This window comes from Callorhinus ursinus, unplaced genomic scaffold (genome assembly GCF_003265705.2).
Source record: "Callorhinus ursinus isolate GAN/ISIS: 27379988/994484 unplaced genomic scaffold, GSC_fseal_2.0 scaffold36, whole genome shotgun sequence".
Taxonomy (NCBI): domain Eukaryota; kingdom Metazoa; phylum Chordata; class Mammalia; order Carnivora; family Otariidae; genus Callorhinus; species Callorhinus ursinus.
The window spans coordinates 15,410,085-15,432,811 of record NW_027397098.1 but is presented as its reverse complement, the minus strand read 5'-3'; positions in this window follow the sequence as shown (position 1 = coordinate 15,432,811).

The following is a 22,727-nucleotide window of genomic DNA, read 5'->3' as shown; positions in this document are numbered from 1 at the left end:
TCTTAATGTGCACATCTTTCCTTCCTCTATTTGAGATTTCTAAGTATGTGATTCTTTCGGTCACTGGTTTTATCTTTCATGCAGACAGTTACTGTAAGTGTGTGAACTGGGTGGACGGGCTCTACTCTGTAGAGACAAGCACCCAACTGCTGTGTCCACGGCCAGAGCTGGAGGTCTCCACTACAAACAGTCGTTTCAAGAAGTTTGACTGTGAAGGCCACCGCAGGAAAAGAAATGGCATGATCACGGAGTGAGGGTAGGGAGAGAGGAGAGTTTTCTCAGATGGGAAAGACTGAGCGTGCAGCCTGGGAGTGTGGGGCCGCTGCAGCCGTGTGCAAGCCGGGCAACCGGGTTCTCAGGCTGTCACCTGTCAGATTACACAGGACCCTCCAGCCGTCCAAAGTGCTTTCAGGTCATAATATTTTTATTATAGTAATTATTAATTTATATTATTATAACAATTATTAAATTATAGATTTATAAATAGACGTTTATAAATTATAAATAGCGTTTACCACTTCGAATTACAAGGTGCTTTTCACACACAGAATCTCCCCTCCCTACAATAACATTGGAATGTGAACTACGACCCTTCTATTTTACTGATAAGGAACGTGCACCCCAGAGATGCAAAGTAATCTGCCCAAGGTGCTGGTGCTAGTGAGGAGACCCCGGGCTAGAAGTCCGGCATCTGTGCATTTTCCACGACCCCATGCTGTGTTCCGTGTGCTGTCAGCACAGGGGAAATCCCATTATGGGAACGTCACATTTCACTCACTGGGAATGTGTTTGCTGTACCTTGTTTCACATGGCAAAGTGGAAGACGAGTAGCTTTCCACATAAAGAATTAACCAGACTTAATATACTGCTTTCTGATAGAATTCAGTCGGACTGAGACATCTTTGCTCAGAGAATAACATCACTTCTCCCGGAAGACGTTAGCGTGTCCTGAGGGTCCAACTCTGGTTATATATAACCTTTACTGAAAGAAGATAGGTTATTTCAGATCTGCTTGAAATTAGGATTCTTTCAGTCCCGAGATCCCCGTACCCTATAGCGTGTTTGCTTACATGCGGGTGAATGTGGCTCTTCTCGATATTCTCCCCCTTCTTCCCCCCAAGAAACGAGACCGTTCACTGAACGCCAGTTAAGCCCCTATTTTGATCTTGAGCATGATGTTATTTGTTAAGGGGTATAAAACCAAATGCTTATTTTTTTTTGTAGGTATACAAAGGAAATACTACATATGATATGGGCTGTGTTCTCGAAGATACTGCAGTATCTGGGGGGAGATGAGACACTTATGAACAAGACAATATGTAACAAAATGATAAATAATCAGAAGAGAAAATGTGTCAAAAATAAGTGGTATAAATGCCAGGGGTCAGGAAAAAAATCTGGTCATGCTACAGAATTCTTTTTATAGAAGCCGAATTCTACGTGCTATTTTGTTATGAATTTTTGCATTCGCATTTATGAGGTCTACAGGGCTTTGGGAGTTTTCGTTTTTTGTTTTCTTTGTACTGTCTTTGTCTGATTTTGTCAGGATGACACCAGCCCATGAAATACTACTTTCGTGACATGAATTGAGAGGTGTTCCCTCCTTTCCTGTGTCCTGGCAGAGATTATGCGGAATTGGAGTTAATTCATTAAATGTTTGGTAAAATGCAGTAGTGAAAATGTCTGGGCCAGAGATGTTAATATGTGGGGCACAGTGCTTGCTTTCCATGTATGGCCTGATGGGGGGGCAGTGACAGACACTCCCCAAACGGGTCATCTGAAGTTGGGACAGATGAACTTGCTGAAGCTTTCATTATTCTCTGAATTTCCTAAGGTGAGGTAGTGTTCCCGCACGCACACTTCATTGGGTCATCATATCAATGTTGTGGAATCAAAAGGGTGGGATTATCCTCACCTTTTAATTGTATTTCAGTTCAAGACACAGGCTCCAAGGTTGACTGACTCATCCATGCTCACTTAATAAGGTAGGAAGGAGCAAAGGCATTTTGTTTCATGGTGGGTGGTGTGAGTTTGTGTTAGACTGGAGTTAAACACTAAGCTCTCCTGGGAAAGGAAATGTGTTAGTCCACAGAGGGCTTGTTGTTTCTACCTGCTGGGACAGGCGTGCTGGGGGATGTTTGAGCCCAGGAGCAGAAACACCCTCAGGGACACGGGTTTGTACTGTGGTCTTAACAGTTGTTCACATATGGCTTTTATGAGACAAGAGGCCCCGTCTAGACCCCAGGAAGCATCCCCCAAGAGGAAGGTTGACTCCACCCAAAACCGTGGCGTCTCACCTTGTCTACTAAGCAGAGAGGGTCTCTGGAGGTGGGCAGGAAGAGAATGTTCCATCCTCCACACACAGCCCGCCCTCGCCCGGGCGCCTGAAAATCATGGCGTGGTTCAGAAGAGGAGCAAGTAGTCGGTAGTTCTAGCGACGCTTAACAAAATGGGAGGAAAAGCCGGGAAGTGCCAGCTTACCCCCCCTTGCCCTGCACCACATACACACACTCAGAGTTCCCGAATCTCACCCACCCTTCGAAGTGTCGCTGAGCACCAGCATTAGGGTTTCCGCATGCTGCTTTCCGTGGTTGCGTGGGTTGTGACTCTGCGTAGAGGGTAAGCTCTGGGCTTCTGGGATCTGGACCTTCATGAGTTTCTGCACGGCCCGGCCCGGTGCATGGAAGCAGGGGGTACACAGGTCAGTGTCGGGCCAGTTGTCCCACTTGCCAGGCCCTGGCCAGGCCCCATCTATTCCTAACCCAGCTCTTACCTCTGCCTAGAAAGTCCTCCTCAGTTGCACCAACCTCACCCTGGGAGCTCGGCTCAGGCCCCGCTGCATGCTTGGGGCCTTCCTTGACCCCCAGGCCATGCCCAGCCGGCGTTCTTCAGCCCCTGTCAGCGGCCTACGACTTCATGTTCAGTCTCAGAACTGACTCCTAAAAAGGGCAGAGCGATGTCAGGGAGCAAGGATGGGCCCTGCTGAGCCATGACTGGCCCCAGCAGCAGGGAGGGAGGGTGGAAGGTGAGCTGGGGCTGGGGATGGAGGGGCTTGGTGGATTCCCTCCCACCACTTTGTGCGAACACCTTCAAATGTACTGCAACACCGAAGGTATGGTGTCAGTGGCCCCCCGCAGCCCTGCCCGTGTTCCCCTGTGTCGGTTACAGGCTGTTTACTTTGCATTATGTACATGGCTCCTTCTCACTCCAAGCGGCACAATGAAAGCATGTGTACAAGCAGTCCTGGGGCTGGGCCCAGACCTGGCACCGTGGCCAGTGGGCTTGGCCGCAGCCTCGGCCCCAGCCTCTGTCTTCACTTCCCGCTGGAATCGTTTTTGCCCAGAAACCTGGCCTATTTGGCTACAGCCGTGACTCCCTTTGCCAGTCTCGCTTGCCATCCCCATTTCCCCCATCCCTTCCTCCATTCCTGGCACTGGAACCACGCAGGTGCCTCCCTGCCCCTCTGAGCACCACCGCTGTTCGGTTTTGCTGCCATGACCCATATTCTCGCTGGGCTCTTCTGGGGGGCGAGTTTCCGCCTCAGTCAGCTCTGAACACTGCACACTGGCCTCTGGGGCCGACCCCTCCTCCCAGGCCCTGGTCTCCTCCTCATCCTCAGCACCCCAGGGCCCGCGACTCTGGCCCCGGCAGGTGCAGAAATGGAGCCAATAGGGGTTTGCATAGAGCAGAGCCATTCCTCTGAGCTGCCGTGAACATCGTGAACGCGGCCCCGCTCTGGCCCTTCCCGTAGTACTTACCCCAAAACACCTTGTTTCCCCTCACCAGACTTGAACGTCTAGGCGGCACAGACAGCGCCCCACGCATGAGCAAGCATTCCTGGATTTCCAGCACTGATCGAATGGGTTCACTGGTGTGACTAGAGAAGAAATAGCCGTGTGACCTTAGATAGACCTGAAGGTTTGTGATGGGAGTTTATTTATGACTCACAAGTACAGGGTTTCACAGTCACACGAGCAAGCGGCTCCCATACGGCACGATTTAGCGACTGAAAGACAGACAGCCTTGGAAGAGACAAGCACAGATTCTCAGGAGGAGCCTCTGCCACACAGGGAGGGAACTGGGCCATGCTGCAAAGAAGGGCAGAGGCAGCCTCAGTAGGAAGTGGGGACATTTACTTCTAACTAGAATGCTCTCCAGAATAACGTAGTACAACCTGATCCGCAGACGAGGGTCTCTATTCCAAAACATCTCAGCGGACTATGCAAGGAGCCCATGTCTCTTCCAAGGTGGCCTGGTTGGCCTGGCTCACAAGCGGACTCAGAGGAAGGGGCCTACACTGCCTCCGACCAGGCCGCCGCGGTGGGCAGATGTGGACTGTGAGAGAAGCTGTAGTTCCAGAGTGGAGCACACGCAGAACACATCCAGGACCTCTGCTTCCCCACATCCTGCTGTTCATTCACACCTGCCGTGGTTCAGCGGGGTGCACCTGCCGGCAGATGCCCTGTGAGCATGTGGCCACCCTTCTGAGGAGCTTCAGTCCGCTCCCGTCGAGACAGTAGGTGTTGGGGGAGGGAGGCAGTTGTTGAGAGGGAGAGAGAGCCCTTTGGGGTGGGGACATGCGTGGCAGTGTGGAGGGGGTCTCGGGCAATGTGTCACATGACAGGAAGATGTGCACAAAAGGAGGGTCAGGGTCAGCACTCTACCGCACCCAGCTCTGCCTGAGGGAGGCCAGGGAACGTCTCTCCACGGCCCCCTCCTCCCTGAGCACCCGCCTGCAGGACCCGGCTTCAGGCCAGAACAGCGGCAGAATCCTACGTGCAGCCTTGCAGGCTGGCGTGATGGCTGACAGCCTGGCTTGGGCCACACTGCCCTGCCCTGGCTACTCGCCACGACTGTGAATGCGACGGAGTCGCTTGCACTTTCCCAACCGCAGGGTGCCCATCTGCAAAATGGGGATTCTAACATCCACCTCAGGCACTCCACATACGCCGCTACCGTTACTGTATTCAACAGCCAAAACGCCTCGTTACCATTTGTGAGCTATTCCGTGTGCCTTACGCATGCAAAGATGCTTTGAAAGACCTACGATTGGCCCTCAGTTGTATTTGGTGAGTCCACCGGGAATGGAACCCCTGAGCAGTGTGTCAGGAAACACTGCGGTCAGAAGTAGAAAGCCTCAGACAATAACCTAGGTCCTTCCTGTTTCTAGAAGCCTGCGTTCAACACCACAGTCTTCTGCCTTGGGCGGTTTATTCGCAGAGGACAGTGACTCACCGAGTGCCGAAATGTTGTGACCTTGGATTTTGTGACAACTACTCCAGGTCTCCGTTCCTCACTTAATTATGGCATAATAGTAACCGTAGCATTCACGATACACTGAGCAGATGCGCTCATATTCTGCTGTCGGTGGGAAATGCCCAAGGAGAAGATGGGTGTTTGCTTGCAGGGCTCTGGGGGCTGTAGGCAGACGGCAGCACATGGAGCTCTGGAGTTAGCTGTGCTGGGATGCCCTTCTGTCTTTCCTCTGCCATGTGTTCAGTTAGCACACGCCCCTCCGTCCAGGACACACATGCATCCAGGGGGCTGCGCACCTGCAGCAGCCTGTGTGAAACGTCACTGATGTATTGCACCTGCTCACCAGGACTGTGTTCCTAGAATCCCACCTGAAGGGAGAAAGATTTAGCCCGGAGAGAGAAGTAGTACAGAATTAAAACATAAACACGGACGCAGTCGTGATACAGAAACACTCTCCTCATTAACACACTGAACGCTCATTATATCGGTGGGCTTTTTTCATCTGTGCAGAGTTTGGTCTCTGCCCGAAATTGCTCTGCAGGACAACAGACAGTGACCCTCAGAGCTGAAGCTCAGACTACCCTGTAGACCGCAGGGAGGAGAAGGAAGACAGCAGAGTCAGCAGCCACTGGGCTGCAGAGAAATCCCACGTCAGCCACAGAGAGAGAGATCTCACTGTACTGTCCCTCTGGCCTCCGAGGCACCTCACGCGTAAGGCGCAAGTGCCGATGGCAGGATTAGAATAATCAGCCCCAGGTGGAAAGCTGCTAATTCAGAAATTGGCAAAACCTGAAAAAAAAAAGTGAACCTAATAGATCCTTCAGAAACATGCAGGACAACATTGCGTCCATCAAGCAAGAATAGACTGCCAGTAGGAACACCAGGACACGTGAGATTTGAAAGGAATTTAAAATACAATTTTTTAAAGAAATAAGTTATAAAACTCAGGGACCAACTGCATCACAGAATGGACTCAAGTGTCTAGCCTGCGGGCTGTGTTTGAGGAAATGTCCAGGAACATACACTAAAAACACAGAGACAGGACAAGGGTTCTGCTTCCAGTGATGATGGGCTGGCTGATTGTGACCAATCCTCCCCCAAACACCCGAAGAGGCAGCAAATTAAGATCTGCTTCTGGAAAACACCCAGGGACTAAACGAGATCCGGGGAAGGAGGGAATCTGCTTCAGCTATGCAGGTGTTGCTGGAAGAGGCGGCTGAGAAGGTGGGGCAGGCTCTGACGCAGCCAGCGGCACCCAGGCCTGCCATCACAGTGAGCCAGGAGCAAATCAGACTGCTGTGGCTATGGCTATTCTTAATATTTTGTCTCTTAACTTTTATATTCGGGTTGAAAATAATTCACACACCACCATTACAGCGTTCCAGTGTTCTGTACTTGTCTGCATACTTACCTTTGCCAGTGAGGGTTACGCTTTGCTGTGCTTTCGTGTTGTGCTGTTTAGAGTGTTTTCATTTCAGTTTGAGTAACCTCTTTAAGCATGTTTTGTAAAGCAGATCTCACGGTGACGAAATCCCTCAATTTTTTTGCTTCTCTGGCAAAGACTTTGTCTGCCCTTCATTGTTAAAGAACAGTTTTGTGAGATATAGTATTCTTGCGTGGCAGGTGTTTCCTTTCCATACTTTTATATATATCATCCGACTCTTTCCTGGCCTGTGAGGTTTCTGCTGAGAAATTTGCCTATAGTCTTCTGAGGGGTTCCTTATATGCAACATGTCATTTTTCTCTTACTGTTCTCAAAATTCCTTATCTTCAACTTTTGACAATTTAGTAATGTGTCTTGGTGTAGACCTCTTTGTCTTCAACGTATTTGGCATCCTTTGGGCTTCATGAATCTGGATGTCTAGTTGTCTATTTTATTCCCCAGATTTGGGAACAAGGGGCCATTATTTCTTTAAATACGCTTTCCACTCCTTTCTCTCCTCCTTCTCAGGCTCTCATAATGCATATACAGTAGTCTCCCCTTATCCATAGGGGATCCATTCCAAGACTCTCAGTGGATTCCTGAACCACAGATAGTACCAAATTCCACACATGCTATGTTTTTTCCTATATATACGTACCTACGATAAAGTTTAATTTATAGATTAAGCACAATAACAGATTAATAATAGCTAATAAATAGAACGATTATAACAATATACTGCAATAAAAGTTATGCAAATGGGGTCTCTCTCTCTCAAAATCTTATTGTCAATATTCACCTCTCTTCTTGTAATGACATGAGACAATAAAATGCCTACATGGTGAGGTAAAGTGAGGTGAATGACACAGTCCCCGTGACCTAGCACGAGGCTACTATTGACTTGCTGATGACACTTCAGAAGAAGGATCATCTGCTTCCAGACTGTTGGCCACAGGTAACTGAAACCGTGGATGAGGAGGACACTAGTGTCCTGGTGACTTTGATGGTGTTCCATAAATCCCACAGGCTTTCTTCACTCTTCAATCTGTTTTGTCTTTGCAGCTCTGACTAGATCATTTCAGATGGCTTGTCTTAGACTTCACCGTTCTTTCTTCCGCTTGATCAGATCTGCTGTGGGAGCTCTCTAGTGAATTCTTCGGTCGTTGTCTTCTTCAGCTCCAAAGTTTTGGGGTTTTTTGTTTGTTTGTTTTAATGATTTCTATCTCAGGGCGCCTGGGTGGCTCAGTCAGTTAAGCATCTGCCTTTAGCTCAGGTCATGATCTCAGGGTCCTGGGATGGAGCCCTGCATCAGGCTCCCTGCTTAGCAGGGAGTCTGTGTCTCCCTCTCCCTCCGCACCCCCCTGCTCATGTTCTCCCCACCCCATCAAATAAATAAAATAAAATCTTTAAAAAAACTATTATTTTGAATTCTTTGTCATGTAATTCATAGATCTCCATTTCTTTGGGCTCAGTTACTGGAAATGTATTGTGTTCCTTTGGTGGTAGCATGTCTTCCCGCATTTTTGTGTACCTTGTAGTCTTGTTGGGGTGGGCGTCCGCACACTTGAAGAAGAAATCACTTCTTCCAAACCTGACAGACTGGCTTCAGTGAGGCCATTTGCTGGGGCAGGTGCACAGCAGCACTGGGACTGGCAGGGGAGGTGTGCCAGGTCTGGTGGGCATGCCGGACTCCTGGGTCTAGTAGGCACATGGGGGTGCAAGGTCCAAGGCAGGTGCACAGCAGCAAGACAGCAAGATGGCTGGGCATGTGCATGGTGGCAGCCCTGGGTCAGCGGAAGGGCACAATGGTAGCATCTCTGGGGGATGAGCAGGGATCCAGCTCTGAGGGGGCACATGGTGTGGGTCCTGGCAATGGGAGTCTCTGTTAGTCAAGACTGTGGGGTCCTTGGCAGTGACGAGGGCTGAAGGCCCTCAGGGTCTTCCTGCTCTTCCTTTTCTGTGTGGGGGAACTCACCCTGAGGGGGAGTCCTTTTCGCACTGAGATGTGCTGGTCTGGGGCATGGGATGATGCACATAAAATGCTTCCATGCCTTTTTTATGTGGCCATGATTGTTTTGTTTTTGTTTTGTTTTTGCATTCCACCGGGTTGCTTCAGTTTCCTAGCTGCACTCCAGAGCTCTCCGAGGGGTGTTGCCATCCAAGGATAGTTGTTACATTGTCATTTTGGGGTCGGGGACACCATCTTGCTGTCATCACCTGCACTCCTCCCTTCTATAACCCACCAGGACTGTAGCCCATGGGGGAAGTCCCACAGCACAGGCACCGGGCAGGCCCTAGAGATACCGCCGGATTCTTCTTCCCAGGCCCCAAAACCTCATGAGAGGAGAAGTGCCTTTCTAGCACGTGTGCGTCTCCTGAAAGGATCCCTCCCCCCCTCTGGTGTTGGTGCTGACTGAACGGTACCAGTAAGCGATACACCTCTGCAGTTTTACTCACCCGATGCTGTTATTACTCTTTGTGATTAAAGAAGCACTTTGACCCGGGTCATTGCTTTTCAGTAAAATATTTTACCGCCCAGGCAATGTGAGTCTTTACCTGTTGCCCAGGATGTGTAGCTGATGTTTTCTTACTCTGTGGATGAACTTCTCGAACCTGCCTGACTTACTGGAAAATCTGAGAGCTTAATACTCCTTGTGCTTGAAGTTGTAGTAGGAAATAAGCAAACACTATGGAATAACTGGAATAACTTGAAACTGCACTGTTAATTTTTTAAAAATATAATCCCTTGAAAACGCTGGCAAGAGGGAAAATGTGTGAGGGTGTTTGGAAACTCAGATCTTAATTTCCGCCTTAATCCTGCCTGACGTGGACTGTTCCTGGCTGGCCGACAGATCTCTCCCTCCCCACTCGGGTCCCCACGTGTGCCTCCTCCCACCTCACGTCCATACCACGCCTGCCCCACGGCCCCACAGAGAAGGGGCTCACACACACCACTCTGCAGAAGACGCTCCAGGGCAGATTTCTGGCCTGGCCACCAAGCCAGTGCCTTCTTTGTACAGCTGCCCTGGGAGCTGACTCAGGCAACATTCTGCTCCCAAACTGCTGACCCCATGAACCCGGACAGACTGAATCAAATTATATATGCACCAACCCCTAAAGCTCAATGTAATAGTGGCTTGGAGCTTGACTCACACCACAAGCTACAAACTATGTAGTTATGTTCCTGGAATACTTACAGAGCTCCCGTCGGCATGCCCAGTGCACTAAGGAGCATCATCTAAAGAATCGTTCCCTTACAATTTCGTTCAGCCTAAAACAACAAGAACTAAGCAGGTTCCAACTGGACTGCTTCCCTGTGGATGGTGGGCTGTGGGCTGCAGGCTCGACATTTTCAAGACCCTGGTATTTACATCTCTGGCTTCATCTGTAGCCTGAGCTGTGCTGCACGTTTTGTTCCTTTAGAGTCTGTCATTTGGTGAAGAGAATAAACTCCAAATCAAAATATAACAAAGCCTAAACTCCCCAGCCTTCAAGACTGTTTGTAAACATTCTTGACAATGGGAGAGTAAAAGCTGGTCTTTGTGGTGAATCTGGAAATACCCCTTCTCCCATCCGCTACCTACTGCTCTCCTCGGCTGCAAGTCAGCCCGCCTGATTCCTGCATAAGTCATGACAGCACACTGTCGGCTATGACACTTCCCCCCCTTATGCTGGAATGCTTTTGATGGATTTTCCTGATTACAAGAGCAGGACATAGTCATCACCATTCATATGGAAAACATAGAAAAGCCCAAAGCAGAAAATAAAGCCTTTCTGTATCTACCGCCAAGAAACAAACATTGTTCAGTTGTTGATAGAAGCCCTTCCAAGGATGTGTGTGTTTGTTGTCCTGGGCATATGATGCTTGCAAAGTGGCCTTTTCACTGTCTGTGATACCCGGGGCTTTAGAAGTGGGACAGGTTGTGTGGCCGTTTCTGGACGTTTTCCTCAGAAGTCCACTTGGAACCAGGAGGATGAAGCCACCCCATAAGGATGGAGGGACGTCAAGGGAACCTGGGTCCCTGAGGATTTCCTAGAGCAGTAGCGCCGGCGGCCAGGACTGCTCACCTCCCTGCTTCTCCAGGAGAGAAAATGCTCTTGTCCTGCATTTCTCACTCTCTTCCAACCCAGTCCTGTTATCTGCTATACTTGCCTGTCAAACACACAGGAATACCTGCCTTAGCTCCTCACATTTCTGGTTGCCTCTTCTTCTTTTCCTTATCCACAGATCTTTATTGAGCACCCACTTTTGTTCATTGCCGGTCAGGGCCCCGGGGAAACCATCGTGAGCAAGACAGCCGAGGTCCTTGTCCATGCGGAGTTAGCCTGCAGAGCAGGGAGACACTGCAAAAGTGAATAGATGAGACTATTCTGGGTGGTAATGAGTACGGTGGAGTAACCAAAATGCAGGGTGTATTATTTTCCTTATACTGCTGTACCAAATTATCACAAACCTAGTGGCTTAAACAACACACATTTATCACCTTACAGTTCTGGAGGTCAGAAGTCTGACACGGACCTCACGGGGTTAAAATCAGGGTGCCCTTTCTGGAGGCCCAAAGGGAGAACCTGTTCTTGCCTCTTCCATATAATGTAGGACACCCACACTAGTTGGCTTCTGGCTCCTTCCTCCACCTTCAACGCTAGCAGGGGTGGATTGCGTCTTTCTGATGCCCCATCCACCGGACACTGACTACCGTGCCTCTCTCTCTTCCACTTTTAAGGACTCTTGTGATTACATGGGCCCCACCCAGGTTATCCCAAATAATCTCTCCATTTTAAGGTCAGCTGATGAGCAGCCTTTAATCCACCTGCTATCAAAATCACCCTTTTCAACATACAAGGGTTCCATGGGTTCCGGGAATTAAGAGGAGGACATCTTTGTGAGCTTTGTTCTGCCTGCCATGGGACATGTGGTGGATGGACCTGGACATACAGGGTGTCCTTCAGGTGAAGGGAGGCCTCTGCAAGGAGCTGCATCCACTGGTAAGAGTAGGCCTCCCAGAATTCGTCCAGGTATACCAGATGCTCTGAGGCTGGACCGAGACCCTGCTGTGTGGAAGAACAGAGTGGGACCTACTGGGTGCAGGCAGTGTCCAAGGGGAGGCGGGAGGTGCACAGAGGCCCCTGGACTTGGATCTCCTCTCTGTGAAGTGGAACCAATCAGAGGTTTTGAACAGCAATGTGATGTCATGTAGTGTGCGGTGTAAAGATCACTTTGTTGCCGTCTAGGCCATGGTTTGCGGAGAGCAGCAGAGTAAATAAGGAGAGTGAACCATGAGGAGGGAGTTGCAGTAATGGGTTAAAGAAAATTGATCAGGGTGGTACTGTTAGACTTTGGGAAATGAGAGTGGGTTCAGGATATACCCTAAAGAGAGAGGCCACTGAACTGGCTAATGTGAACTAATTGTGGCGAGTGAGGAAATAGAAAAGTTGAGAGTGAGTCTGGGAATTCTGGCTCAAGGAACCGACTGGCTGATCACAGTACTTACTGAAAGACAGAGAAGTGGGTGAGAAATGGATTTGCAGTGGGAGCCAAGAGTCTGCATGGGTTGGGCTAAGTGTGAGGTATCTAGTAGGGTTCCCAGTGAGGCGACGAGGTTTGTGCAAGTCGGCTTGGTGGCCTTAACAACACACCTCAGATGCACAACTCGGACAACCAGCATTTTTTTCCCTCACGGTTCTGGAGGCTCGAAGTCCGTGAGAAGGTCCCAGGGGTGGTTTCTGGAGAGGCCCTTTCTCACTGTGTCCTTACATGATGCTTCCTGTGTGAGCATGAAGAGAGAGAGATGGCGTCTCCTCCTCTTCTAAAAGGACACCAGTCCCATCAGAGTGGGGCACCCAGAGCCCTTCCTGATCTGGCTCCTTTTCCTTCTTCACACTCACCTCTTCCCACTTCCTACTCCACCCACAGTGGACCCTTCCCATTTCTCAAGTGGTCACGCCATAGCCCAACTTCGGACGTACACAAATGCTGTTCCTCACCAATAGCACCTTCCTCTACCTGGAGCATATAGGGGACCCAACAAGGGCCAATCAATGGGTGGAGTGGAAAGGAAAGAACAGTCGGGACAGAGCCAAGGTCTTCCTGGAAGAAAGATGTCTGCTCCGAGAAGAACAAGAACAACATCATGGGACAGGTCAGATGATGCTACCAATGCTAAGCTGGATGGAGAGGCAGAGGAGAATCTGAAGCAGACTCCACGCTGAGCTCAGAGCTGGACGCGGGGCTTGATCCCACGACTGTGAAATCATGACCCGAGCCGAAACTGAGAGTCAGACGCTCAACCAACTGAGCCCCCCAGCCGCCCCTGAAATGCCCTTCTTCCTAACATCCACCTGTCAAGACCCGATTCTTAGCATTGGTGGCATCATCTGACCTGTCCCATGATGTTGTTCTTGTTCTTCTACACATAAGAGTAATCAATAAAAGTAATCTATAATTTCACCACCAAGAAAGAGGCAAGAGGCACAGTAAACATTTTGTTATATGTCCTTCCAGACTTCTAGCTACACATCATTATTATTTTAAACAAAATAGTACCACGTCGTTTAGACTGTTTTTAAAAAATGATAGCTTTATTGAGATATAATTCACATATCAATACAATTCATCCATTTGAAGTATAAAATTCAGTGGTTTTTAGCACATTCACGGATGTGCCCAAGCCTCTCCACAGTCAGTTTTAGAACATTTTCACCACCTCAAGAAGAAAAATGGTACCATTTAGCTATTGCCCTCTTCCCCTAGCCCTAAGCGACCACTACTCGACTATCTAGATTTCCCTGTCCTGGACACTCCACATGCATGGGATCATGTGGTCTGTTGTCACTTAGCATGTGTTTCATGTTCATCCATGTGGGCACATATGTCCGTACTTCATCCCTTTTTATGGTGAAATAAAATTTCGCCGTATGAATATACCACGTTTTGTCTACTCATTTGCCAGCTGATGGACATTTACATTGTTTTGACTTTTTGGTTATTATGAATACTGCTTCTGCGAACTTTCATGAGCAAGGTTTTGTGTGGACATATTTTCCTCTCTCTCAGATGTGTACCAGGAGTGGAAGCGCTGGGTTGTATGGTAACCCTATGTTTGATCATTTGAGGAACGGCCAGACTGTTTTCCAAAACGGATGCACCATTTTCCAGTCTCACTGGTGGTGTATGAGGGTTCTGATTCCTCTACGTCCTTGTCAACACTTGTCATTATCTGTCTTTTTTACTCAAGGCCACGAGGATTTAGTCCTGTATTTTCTTCTAAGAGTTTTATAGCTTTAGCACTTATATTTATGTCTTTGGTCCTTTTTGAGTTAACTTGTGTATAAGATGGGAGATAAGGAGGCGATTGCACTATTTTGCATGTGGCTATCCAGTTGTCCCGAGCACCATTTGTTATAAAGACTTTTCTTTCCCCATAGAGATGTCTTGGCACCCTGGCGAGAAATCAGTTGATCATAGATATGTGGGTTTATTTCTGGACTCTCATGTTTATTCTGTTGACCTATATGTCTATCCTCATGCCAGCACCACACTGTCTCAATTACTATTGCTTTGTAGTTAAGTTTTAAAATTGGAAAATGTGCATTCTCTTACTTTGTTCTTTGTTAGGATTGTTTTTGACTATTCTGAGTCCTTTGCAATTCCATGTGGATTTCACACTTACCTTGTCAATTTCTACAAAGAAGCCAACTGAGATTCTGTTAAGGATTGCATTGAGTCTATAAATCAATTCGGAGAGTATTGCCATTTTAACAATATTGTTTTCCAGTTCACGAAGATTGGATATATTTCCATTTATTTAGATCTTATTTAATTTCTCTCAATAACATTTTATAATTTTCAGAGTATAAGTTCTAAATTTCATGTTATTACTAAGTATTTTTGATCCTATCATAAATGGAATTTTAACATGTTTTTATTGTCCTGTGCACATATATAGAAATAGTTGATTTCTGTATATCGACCTTATATTCTGCAAACTTGCCGAATTCATTTATAGGTTCTAATAATTTTTTAGTGATTCCTTAAGATTTTCTATATATGATATCGTGTCCTCCATGAATAGAGATAGTTTTACTTCTGCCTTTTATTTCTTTTTCCTTCCTAATTGCCTTGGCAAGGACCTCTGGTGCAATGTTGAATAAGCAAGAGTGGACATCCTTGTCTTCTATCTGATCTTAGCATGAAACATCTAATCTTTTACCAGTAAGTGTAATGTTAACTATGGGTTTGGGTTTTTTTTAGTATTCTTTACCAGGTTGAAGAATTTCCCTTCTTTCGTAGTTTGTTCACTGTTTTTATTATGAAGTCGTTTAATTTTCTCAAATGATTTTTCTGTATCTGTTGAGATGATCATGTGATTTGAAGCCTCTTTTTTTATTCTACTGATATGGTTTATTACATTAATTGATTTTCTTTTTTTAAAGATTTTATTTATTTATTTGACAGAGAGAGACACAACGAGAGAGGAAACACAAGCAGGGGGAGTGGGAGGGGGAGAAGCAGGCTTCCCGCTGAGCAGGGAGCCCGATGCGGGGCTGGATCCCAGGACCCTGGGATCATGACCTGAGCCGAAGGCAGACCTTAACAAATGAGCCACCCAGGTCCCCCACATTAATTGATTTTCAAATGTTAAACCAACCTTATGTCCTTGGAATAAATCCCACTTGATCATGGTGTATAGTTCTTTTTATATGTTTTTGTATTTCACTTACTAAAAAGTACTATCTTGTTGAGAATTTTCACATCGTTATTCATAAGAGATATTGATCTATATTTTCTTGTGATGTCTTTGTCTGGTTTTGGTATCAGGGTAATATTGCCTTCACAGATTAAGTTGAGATGTATTCCTTCATCTTCTACTTTTTGAAAGAATTTTTGAAGAATTGGTATTAATCTTTCCTTAAATATTTAGTAGAATTTACCAGTGAAGCCATCTGGACCCAGGCTTTGCTTTGTGGGTAGTTTGTGAATACTGATTCATTCTCCTTACTTGTTATAGATATACTCACATGATGGGGCACCTGGGTGGCACAGTCAGTTGGGTGTCTGCCTTCAGCTCAAGTCATGATCTCAGGGTCCTGGGATCAAGCCCCATGTGGGGCTCTCTGCTCGGTGGGGAGTCTGCTTCACCCTCTCCCTCTGCCCCCCCCCGGCTTGTGTGCTCTCTCTCTCTCTCTCTCTCTCTAAAATAAATGAGTAATTAAAAAAAAGATATACTCACATGGTCTGTTTCTTCTTGAGTCAATTTTGGTAGTTTGTATCTTTTAGGAATGTTCCCATTTCACCTAAGTTATCTAATTTATTGGCGAAAAATTGTTCATAGTATTCCTTTACAGTCCTTTTTATCTCTGTAAAGTCAGTCATTATATCCCCCATCATTCACATCTGAATGTAGTAATATGAGTATTCCCTTTTTTCTTGGTAAATCTAGACAAAGACTTGTCAATCTTATTGATATTTTCAAAGAAACAGCTTTTGTTTTCACTGATTTTCTTGATTTTTAAATATTTTTCTATTTCATTCATTTTCACTCTAATCTTTATTTCTTTCTTTCTGCCTGCTTTAGCTTTAGTTTGCCCCTCTTTTTCTGGTATGTACGGTGAGAGGTAGTTTACATATTTGAAATCATTCTTCTTTTTTTAATACAAACATTTCCAGCTGTAAATTTCCTTCCAAATACTGCTTTAGTTGCATCCCTTAAGTTTTGGTATGTCTCATCTTCATTTTCATTTATCTCAAAGTATTTACAAATTTCCCTTGGGATTTCTTCTTTGACTCTTTGGTTATTTAGGAATATGTTGTTTAATTTCCACATACTTGTGAGTTTATCAAATTTCTGTTATTGATTTATAATTTTATTCCATTGTGGTCAAAGAACTTTGTATTGTTTTTATTCTTTTAAGTTTATTGAGGTTTGTTTTACGGTTTAACCTATGGTCTATCCTGGAGAATGTTTTATGTGCACTTGAGAAGAATGGCTCAGGTGTTTTATAGATGCCTGTTAGGTCTCCCTGGTGTATCCTACTGTTCAAGTCTTCTATTTCCTTCTTTATCTTTGTCTAGTTTTTCTATTCATTGTTGGAAATGGGTACTGAAGTTTCCAACTATCATTGTTGAATTGCTTATTTCTCTATTTCTGTCAATTTTTGTTTTATGTATTTTGGTGTTCTGTTGTTAGGTGTATATATGTTTATAATTGTTTCTTCCTAATGGATTGACTGTTTTATCACTTTAAATGTCTCTATCTCCAGAGGCACCTGGGTGGCTCAGTCAGTGAGGCATCCAACTCTTGATCTCAGCTCAGGTCATGATCTCAGGGTTGTGAGATCGAGGCCTACAACAGGCTCCTCACTCAGAGGAGAGTCTGCCTGAGATTCTCTCCCTCTCCCTGTGCCACTTTCCCTGCTCATTCTCTCTCACTCTCTCTGAAATAAATAAATAAATCTTTAAATGTCTATATCTCCAGGGGCATAATGGGTGGCTCAGTTGGCTAAGCCTCTAGCTTTGGCTCAAGTGATGATCTCAGGGTCCTGGAATCAAGCCCCATGTTGGGTTCTGTGCTTAGCCAGGAGTCTGCTTCTTCCTCTCCCTTTTCCCCACCCCCACTCATGCTCTTTCTCTCTCTCAAATAAATGAATAAAATCTTCTTTTTAAATACATAAATAAATATCTCTATCCCCAGTAACATTTTTTTCTTTTTTTTTTAATTTTTTTTTTTAAAGATTTTATTTATTTGGCAGATAGATACAGAGAGAGAACAAGTAGGCGGAGAGGCAGGCAGAGGGAGAGGGAGAAGCAGGCTCCCCGCTGAGCAGGGAGCCCGATGCGGGGCTCGATCCCAGGACCCTGGGATTATGACCTGAGCCGAAGGCAGCCGCTTAACCGACTGAGCCCCCCAGGCGCCCCCCCAGTAACATTTTTGTCTTGGAGTCTATTTTGTCAGACATTTCATGTTCATGGATCAGAAGAACAAATATTGTTAAAATGTCTATACTACCCAAAGCAATCTACACATTTAATGCAATCTCTATCAAAATACCAATAACATTTTTCGCAGAGCTAGAGCAAATGATCCTAAAATTTGTATGGGACCACAAAAGACCCCACATAGCCAAAGCAACCTTGAAAAAGAAAAGCTGGGGCGCCTGGGCGGCTCAGTTGGTTAAGCGACTGCCTTCGGCTCAGGTCATGATCCTGGAGTCCCGGGATCAAGTCCCACATTGGGCTCCCTGCTCAGCAGGGAGTCTGCTTCTCCCTTTGAACCTCTTCCCTCTCATGCTCTCTATCTCTCATTCTTTCTCTCTCAAATAAATAAATAAAATCTTGAAAAAAAAAAGAAAAGAAAAAGAAAAGCTTAAGTCATCACAATTCTGGACTTCAAGTTATATTACAAAGCTATAGTGATCAAAACAGTATGGTACTGGCACAAAAATAGACACATAGATCAACAGAACAGAATAGAAAACCCAGAAATAAACCCACATTTATATGGTCAATTAATCTTTGACAAAACAGGAAAGAATATCCAATGGGAAAAAGAATGTCTCTTCAACAGTAGTGTTGGGAATACTGGACAGTCACATGTAAAAGAAGGAAACTGAACCACATTTTTGGATCATACACAAAAATAAGTCAAAATAGATGAAAGACCTAAAGATGAGACCTGAAACCATAAAAGTCCTAGAAGAGAAAACAGGCAGTAACTTCTTTGACAATTGGCCATAGCAACTTCTTTCTGGCTATGTCTCCCGAGGCAAGGGAAACAAAAACAAAAATAAACTATTGCAACTGCATCAAAGTAAAAAGCTTCTGCACAGCAAAGGAAACAATCAACAAAACTAAAAGGCAACTTATAGAATGGAAGAAGATATTTGCAAATGACATTATCTGTTGAAGGGTTAGTGTCCAAAATAAAGAACTTATAAAACTCAATACCCAAAAAATGAATAATCTCATTAAAAAATGGGCAGAAGACATGAATAGACATTTTCCCAAAGAAGACGTCCAGATGAACAACAGACACATGAAAAGATGTTCAAAATCACTCATCACCAGGGAAATACAAATCAAAACTGCAATGAGATATTACCTCAAACGGGTCAAAATGGCTAAAATCAACAACACAAGAAACAAAAGATGTTGGTGAGGTTATGGAGAAAGGGGAACCCCTTGCACTGTTGGTGGGAACGCAAACTGGTGCAGCCACTCTGGAAAACAGTATGGAGGCTCCTCAAAAAGTTAAAAATGGAACTACCCTATGATCCGCAATTGCATTACTAGGAATTTACCCAAAGAATACAAAAATACTAATTCAAAGGGATACATGCACTCCGATGTTTACAGCAACATTATTTACAATAGCCAAATTATGGAAACGCCCAAGTGCCCATTGATTGAAGAATGGATAAAGAAGATGTGGTATATATATACAATGGACTATTACTCAGACATAAAAAAGAATGAGATCTTGCCATTTGTGATGATGTGAATGGAGCTAGAGTGTATTATGCTAAGTGAAATAATAAGTCAGCCAGAGAAAGACAAATACCATATGATTTCACTCATATGTGGAACTGAAGAAACAAAACAAATGAGCAAAGAGAAAAGAGGAACGAAAGAAAGAAAGGAAGAAGGAAGGAAGGAAGGAAGGAAGGAAGGAAGGAAGGAAGGAAGGAAGGAAGGAAAGAAGAAAGGCAAACCAAGAAACAGACTCTTCACTCTAGAGAACACACTGATGGTCACCAGCGGGGAGGTCGGTGGGGGGATGGGTGAGGCAGGTGATGGGGATGAAGGAGAGCACTTGCTGTGATGAGCGCCGGGTGTTGCATGGAAGTGTTGAATTACATCATACACTGGAAACTAATGTCACACTGTATGTTAACTATGCTGGAATTAAAATAAAAACTTTTTAAAAAATGAAGTCCAGGGGTGCCTGTGGCTCATTCATTAAGCGTCTGCCTTCGGCTCAGGTCATGGTCCCAGGGTCCTGGGATCGAGCCCCACATCGGGCTCCCTGCTCCGCGGGAAGCCTGCTTCTCCCTCTCCCACTCCCCCTGCTTGTGTTCCCTCTCTCGCTGTGTCTCTCTCTGTCAAATAAATAAATAAAATCTTTTTAAAAAAATGAAGTCCATTTTGTCTAATGTTAGTGTAGCCCCTCCAGCTTTCTATGGTCACTGTTTGCATAATATACCTTTTTCCATTATTTTACTTTCAATCTATTTCTATCTTTGAATCTAAAATGAGTCTCTTGTGACGGCATAAAATTGGATCTTGCTTTTTAACATCTAATTTGACAAGATGTTTATTGCCTTTTTTTACTGGATTGTGTAATCCATTCACATTTAACGTTACTATTGATATAGTTGGATTTACGTCTACCATTTTGCTTTTTGTTTTATACGCGTCTCATATCTTCTTTGTTACACTGTTACTCCTTTAATGTTTTCTTTTGCATTGAGTAAATTTTTCTAAGGTAGCATTTAATTTTTTTACGATTTTCAGTGTGTATTTTTGATTTATATCCTTAATGGTTGCTCTAGGGTTTACCATATGCATCTTCTCAGAATCTGCTTCAGATTTATATTTTTAATTCCAGTGAGATATAAAAATGTTCCCCCTGTATAGTTCTATTCCCTATCTTTCCCTTTTGTGGTATAAGTTATATGCACGTTATTTCTGTAAACCTCACAGACCCAACAACACCTAGTTATTATTATCCCTTTATAATATGTTAAGTATTTTAAAGCCTAAATAAGAAGAGTGATCATAAATTTATAGCTTTTGTTATATTAGGTTTTTTATTTCTCATTTCTGATTATCTTTATTTTTTCTGAATGAGTTCAGGTTACTATATGGAAGCATTTCCTGAGCACAATACAGCTTTGCGGCAACTCATCTCTTTTGTGCTGTTGTTGGCAAATATATTACATTTTTATATGTCGTAGGCCTAACAATATATCATATACATATTTTTATATACTTGCTTTTTAAATAGTTTAAAAAAAGAAAGTAAACATGCATTTATCCTATTACAATTACATAATTCTCTTCACTATGCTCTATGGGTTTTTTGTGTGTATGTGGATTTGAATTACCCTCTGGGATCACTAGCTTTCAAGAATTCCTTTAGTATTTCTTGTAAGGTGATCTACAGACAACAAATTCTCTCAGCTTTTGTTCATTTGGGAATGTCTTTATCTCACCTCCGTCTGTGAACGATAGCTTTACTAGATAGAGGAATCCTGGTTGACATGTTTTTCTTGGAGCACTTTGAAAATGCACTCCTTCTGACTTCCATTGCTTCTGGTGAGAAATCAGCTGTCAATCTTATTGGGGTTCCCTTGTAAGTGATGAGTTGTTTTTGTGCTTTCAAGATTTTCTCCTTGTCGTTAACCTTCAGCATTTTTAGTAGGATGTGTCTGTTCTGGAACTCTTTGTATTTATTCCATTTGGAGTTTATTGAGCTTCCTGGATTGTTTTTTAATAACTTTGGGAAGTTTTCAGCCATTATCTCTTGAAATATTCTTTTTACTCCTTTCTCTTTTCTCCTTCTAACTCTGTTACATGTATGTCGGTAACCTCAATATTGTCCCACAGATTTTGCAAGACTGTATTCATATGTCTTCATTTATCTTTCTCTGTTGTTTGCATGTTCTGATTGAATAATCATTATTTTTTTTTAAGATTTTATTTATTTATTTGACACACAGAGAGAGATAGCGAGAGAGGGAGAGAGCACAAGCAGGGGGAGCGGCAGGCAGAGGGAGAAGCAGGCTTCCTGCATGAGCAGGGAGCCCGATGTGGGGCTCGATCTCAGGGCCCTGGGATCATGACCTGAGCCGAAGGCAGCGGTTTAACCAACTGAGCCACCCAGGCGCCCCTGAATAATCATTATTGATCTACCTTAAAGTGTGCTCACTTTTTTCTGCCAGTTCGGATTTACCCTCCAGTGAATGTTTCATTTTAGTTGCTGTAGTTTCAACTTCAAAATTGCCATTTTTTCAAATAATTTCTGGCTCCTTATTGATATTTTCTCTTTGATGGCATTGTAATCATACCATCCTTTACTTTGTAAATTATGGTTCCACATAGTTCTGTGAATATATTTATAATGGCTACTTTAGAATCTTAGTTAACATCTGGTCTTTTCACTCTCATGCGTAGTTTCTGTTGTTTGCTTTTCTTTGCTTTTCTTTCTTTTTTCTTTTTCTTTTCTTTCTTTCTCTTTTTTTTCCTTTGGCTTCTGGGTCATATTTTCCTTTGCACATGTTTTAATTGTGATTTCTATTTGTCTGTTTTTTTATCCTTCTTTATTTTTTCATGTAGCCACATAACGTTAATATTTTCCCATGTCGGTGAGTCTTCTATGATGTGATTTTATATGGCCGTAGAATACAGTATTTAAGAATGGGTACCCCAACTTATTAAACCTGTACTCTGTACATGGACCTTTCCCACTCTAAGTTTTCACTAAGCAAACTTATTTTCTATGTACTTGTATTTTCCACGAATATACAAAAACGGATGATCAGCTGTCCTCTTCCCTTCTTCAAACAGAATAAAAAAATATGGTTTTAAGGTGTAGCAAAGATTATATAATTTAGACATTGGGAAAACTAGGTAATTATAGAATATCAATATTGATACACGTGTTTAAGAGACTCGTTCGATCGTTTTTCTTTCCTTCTGGATTCTCAAACATGGCTTTGTTTCTCAAAGGGGATGTTAATGGCATTCTGGATGAGGCCACGTGTCCCTGTGTGGCGTTGTGCTGCACGTTGCGTGATGTTTAGCAGCCCTCACCCTTCCACTGAAGTCGGTGCTGCTTCCCAGCTACTTCCAGTCTGGGCCTCAGGCCGCTAGTGCGGCTCAGAGGCAGGGCTCCAAGTACTCAGGAAGCAAACAAGCCCATGAGATAGGTGACCCTTCCACATGGTACGTGTGAGGAGACTGAGGCTCAGCGGCTAGGAAACGCCCAGAGCTCTGCGGCTGTGGCCTCTGAGCTGTGAGGTGGAGGCCCCGCGCCCACCAGCACCACTG